The following is a 5,454-nucleotide window of genomic DNA, read 5'->3' as shown; positions in this document are numbered from 1 at the left end:
TGATTGTGAATTTTCATTTCTGGTGATTAAATTTGCAAGCTTGTGTGACATAGGTTGGTAGATTCATTGTGAAATGCTCATATTGTATTGTATACTCATGAAATTTGATATGCTTGTAGTAGACACATGTTAGGACCTCCCTGTTTTGGTCTCATCCATTTCTTTGTTGTTTTCATTGAGTTATGAATTTTTGAAGTGGCTGCATGTATTGATGTTGTGATTTGGGGCCTATAATTGTGACTGTTTTTATTGATTTTCATTGGCATGGTTCCATTTGCCCAAATGAGCTCAAATTTGACATGGTAGACCTTGATTATCCCCTGTTTAGGTGTAATTAATTTGAGAATTTTTGGATGTGTTTTGGTATGGATTTGAATGCAATAGTTCTGTTTGTATGCTTGGTGCCTCATTTGGACTAGTTTGCCTTATTTTGTGCATAACATGAACATGATGAATGATATAAACATGAGACCAATGGTGTTTGCTCTTGTTTGACATTAATTTGACTTTGGTTGGTGAATACCTTGCTGTTTAGGAATTTTTCTTGCCTTGGGACCCTAGGCTTAGCCTAGTGGTCTTGTTGCTAATATTTGCTTGATTTTTCAGGATCAAAAGCATAATGCACATGGAGAATGAATCAAGTTAAATGCAATTGATGTTGTTTGATGTTTGTACACTAACATAACATTGTTTTGTAGGTTGTGAAGTTTGGGATTGAGCTTTGAGCTTGCTTTGTTGTGCATTGATCTGTATAGATTAACTGATTAAACTTTTGCTGTTTAGTTTTGTCTGTCTGAGTACTAACTGTGTTTGACTGTTTCCAGGTACTTTTAGTTGCTCAGTTCCTTGTGAACTTTTGCTTTGCTTTGCTTAAGCAACTTGCATAGAGGTATAACTTCCTAACTTCATGTAGTCTGGAGACCCGGCTGTTACCGGGCCGGGCAAATAAATGTCTGAAGTCCTCCTTAAGAGGCAATGATTGTGGTTGTTTATTTTTAAGCCCAAGCAGGTGAAAGTCCTTTAAATAAGGCAATTGGTGGAAGGTAGGGGTATGCAGCCTACCCCCCACTATTCAGTTGAGTCTTCTCCTTGCTCCCATTACATGGTTGTAGCATTGAGATCAAAAGCCCAAGATCCTGTGCAGTGCACATTGTGTCAGAGTCATCGAGTATAGAAGGGTCCCCCCATTCTGGACCCATGCTCATTTGTCAGAAGCTCTCCCTGGTTAGGGATAAGAGCTGTGAGGTCTGATCCTCACTTCACCTCTTCATCTGCTTCACCTTAGCCTCGTAATGGCAAGGTTAAGAGCAAACACAGCCCGTACAGACGACTTGCTTCGGCGGTCAAACCCCTTTGATTGAGCCTCTTGTTTGGTTATAGCGTGTGCTCTGTGAATCTCTGATTGACATGCTTGATTGAGATGCCTGTTCTCATTTGATATATGATTGTATGCTTGTGTGTTAGCTTCTTTCCTGGATAGGAATAGTTTGCTTATGCAAGTAGGATAGAAAACCTGAACTTAGGGTAAACGATGCATGACAACATTAGGCTCGAGTCTCAGCTCCCTAATCGTGTGTCTTTCCCCGGTTTCTGGTTAGCAATTTAGTCCCTTTCAGGGGAACTACATCGCCCTGATCCTCGTGCCAGACGAGGTATGTAGGCAGGTGGTCGTGCGAGACCACTCCGGGCAACCTTTTTCTTTTTTGCGTGTGTTTACTTGTTAGCTGATTGTGTTTTGGCTCGGATGCCGACGTAAGCCCAGTGATTGGCAGTCGGGCTCCACGTTTGCCCTTTTGAGTGTGTTTTGGTTCGGATGCCGACGTAATTCCATCCGGTGGTTGTCGGGCTCCATGTTTGCCACCCTTGTGTGTTTGTATGTTTTGTGTTGTTTGGCGTGCGTAAGCCGAACTACAGAGGCTCTGATTCTTGTTCCAGACAAGATATGTAGGCATAAGGTGCGATACCTTATCGAGCCCGTTTCTCTTAACCCCACCGGCGTTCCCTTGTGTGTGTGTGTGATGTTTAGCAACCTTTTCTTTTCTTAGAACGTGGATCCCGTCGAGTACGACGGACGTGAGGGGTGCTAATACCTTCCCCTCGCGTAACCGACTCCCGAACCCATTCTTTTGGTCGCGAGACCATGTCTTTTCCAGGTTTCTCTGAGCGTTTCCTTTCCCTATCTTGGGATAAATAACGTTTAGTGGCGGCTCTGTGTGTTTTTATTTTGAGTCTCGCCGGTTGATTTTTCGCAGGATGCGACAGCTAGGTATTCCACTTTATGTGTGGGATACCCTTATGGAGATGGATTCTGAATTACTTAATTTTTATGTGGAGATTCATCCTAAATTCCCTAGCTGATTTTAATGTATTGATTTCGTCGATTTTAATGTGGACCTAATTACTTAATCGATTACGGCTATCTAATTAATTGTAAAACTTTGCCTTTAAATATGCGATCTTGGACTTCTCTTTGTTACCCTACGATATTACGGTATTACGGTCATGTCCCGCGAATGTGGGGATATACTTAGCAAAGACCCTTCGATTAAATCATCATAAAATAAATCATAGTCCCTCGGATGTTGCCTTCGAATATATGATTTTGTCCCTCGATGACACTTCGGTGTAGCCTACGGTTAAATGATGATCGTCCCTTCGAATGCTAAGGTATCCTTACAAATGTTGCCTTTAATGACCAATCGATGACCCTACGATGACCCTTTTACATCCAAAGGATAAAACCACTTGCTTCTCAATAGTAAGGACAGTTTTACCCTCATAAGGATAGGAAATGCCCATAAAGACCTTGGGTAGGTATAACTCCTAATTGCTGACTTACAACTTAAACTACTTTTCACACCTCACACTTTTCAAAACCTCTACTAGAAAATCACCACTTGGTATACATTCGTACTAGAATCATTGCCAAGTTATATTTTTCTAAACAACTTTCAAAATTAAACGAGATAAATACTTTGTATACATTCGTACAAGAATCATTACAAAGTTGAACTCTCTTTTTCAAAACATTTCTAAGCCGTTCACAAACACTTTTTCAGACAAGGAAAATAACATAAGTGATCCAGCAATTAAGAGCCCATGGATAACCATGGATACAAAGGGTGCTAACACCTTCCCTTTGTATAATGTACCTCCCGAACCCAAAATCTAATTAAGGTCTTTCCTGTTCTTTTCCACCTTTCCTTATTGGATAAAAGAAAAGTCGGTGGCGACTCTTGCTAACCGCGACATTTGCTTTCCAAAGCAAAACACCCAAAGTCAGTTCACCGTATGACAGAACTGGCGACTCTGCTGGGGACTAAAGAGAGGTTACCTTTAAAAACAAGATCACTTATTTAAATTGTCTGATTTAATTTTAAGGGATTGCTTGGGTATGTTATGCTTGAGTGAAAGATCCTACACCCGGATCTAGTGTACCTTAGGTAAGTAGCAACAGATCATCGCGACTATCCGGCGTATACTGGAATGGTCAAAATGATGGCTACGGTTAATGTGACCCTTTGGAGGTCCTGATGTTCGTCATGTTTACTTGAGGAAAAATTTGGCTTCCGCGTGGTGTCATCAAAGCATTAACCAGACCTTTAGAACCTTAATTGACTCATCCTAGCCATTAGAAAGTAGTGAGATAACTGACTTCGGTTCCGACTGGGGTTGGTTGAGACTCGATACTACACTCTTTGAGATTGGACTTTAGGGAAGCTTCGGTCAACCACTTGGTGTTGCACTGAAGTGGACTTAAAGGAAGGTCAATGATTGGAGATCCTTCTAGAACCCGGTTACTATTCTAGGACAGGTTGAACCAACCAAACTTCAGTGGGGAGGGTACTTACCCATGGAACTCATGCAAGCCTTAAAACCTAAGGATGATTGTTGTGTGACTTGTTTGTGCTTGTTATTTATTTAACATCATAACATCATAACATCATAACATCATAATATCATAGCATCATAACATTGTACTAACCATTTCAAGGACTTAGGGATTTAGCTTTGCTCTGTTAAGCAGGTTATGGCTTCCAGGAAGACCATCCGGATCAATCTTGTAGCAATCTTTCCTCAACTAAAGGATTTGGTGTCAGAGCTTCCCGATCATGCTCAGTTCATCAAGAAACATGGTTCTCTCCTCAATTTGGTTGCCGCTGGTTTCAAAGAAGATATGATGAGAGTTCTATTCCAATTCTTCGATCCTAAACATCATTGCTTCACATTCCCAGATTATCAGTTGGTACCCACATTAGAAGAATTCTCCAGGCTGCTTGGGATACCTATTCTTGATCAAACACCTTTCAGTGGTTTAGAAAAGATTCCGAAGTCTGAAGAAGTTGCCGCGGCTTTACACATGACAAAGTCCGATATTGAAACCAATTGGGTAACAAGAAGTGGAATTAAGGGTTTACTTGCCAAGTTTCTGATAAATAAAGTCCGAGAATCCTTAAAAATTATGAATGTCCATGCTTTCGAAGATATCATAGCATTACTAATCTATGGTTTGGTGTTATTTCCTAATCCAGACCAATTTGTAGATATGAATGCTATTAAGATATTTCTCACTCATAACCCTGTGCCTACCTTGCTTGGAGACATTTTGCATTCCCTTCACACTCGTACTATGAAAAGGCAAGGGACTCTCATGTGCTGCATACCTCTATTGTCTAGGTGGTTTATTTCACCCCTTCCTCAATCGGTCTTGAAGAATGAGCAAAATCTGAAATGGTCTCAAAGGATAATGTCGCTCTCCCATTCAGACATCCGTTGGTGTCCTCATCTCAAAGAAAATGTTACCATCATTGACCGTTGTGGAGAATTCTCTAACGTACAACTCCTGGGAATAAGAGGAGGTATTACTTATAATCCTGCTTTAGCCCTACGTCAGTTTGGTTATGCTCGAAGAGACGGTCCACATGAGATAATTATTCAAGGCACGGTGTTTGACTATGACAACGATTCCCAAGGTCTCCGTCAAAGATTTGTACGAGCTTGGGGCATGGTGAAAAGAAGTACTTTAGGACCAAAAAACTCTATTCCTATGGAACCTTATCTCAGATGGGTACGCGCCAGAGCTCGTGAACTTGTCATGCCATATCTTGCAGTCGGACCTCTGATTGTCGAACCAGAAGTTGAAGGAGGTACTCCTCAGATCATTCCTTATCCAGATATGCCTACCGATGTTGAAGAATTGAAGAGATCTTGGATCCAGTTGAGGGAGGAAAGGGATACTTTTGAAGCCCAGTTCGTTGCAGAAAGGAAGAAAGTGTCAGAACTTACCAGTCAGCTCAATGAGGAACGAAGACTCAATGCATATCTTCGCCCAAAAGAAGTCGCCCCTGGGAGACTTGAGCTTCCATTGTATTTTTATTATTATTCTTTTTGTAATGAATGTTGATTAAAGAAATTATTAATAAAAGTTTCTCTCTTCTTGGTGGTTCACGCAAA

Source organism: Lathyrus oleraceus, chromosome 6, assembly GCF_024323335.1.
Source record: "Lathyrus oleraceus cultivar Zhongwan6 chromosome 6, CAAS_Psat_ZW6_1.0, whole genome shotgun sequence".
In the NCBI taxonomy this organism is placed as follows: Eukaryota; Viridiplantae; Streptophyta; class Magnoliopsida; order Fabales; family Fabaceae; genus Lathyrus; species Lathyrus oleraceus.
The sequence above is the reverse complement of the archived record's forward strand: the minus strand, read 5'-3'. Positions refer to the sequence as shown.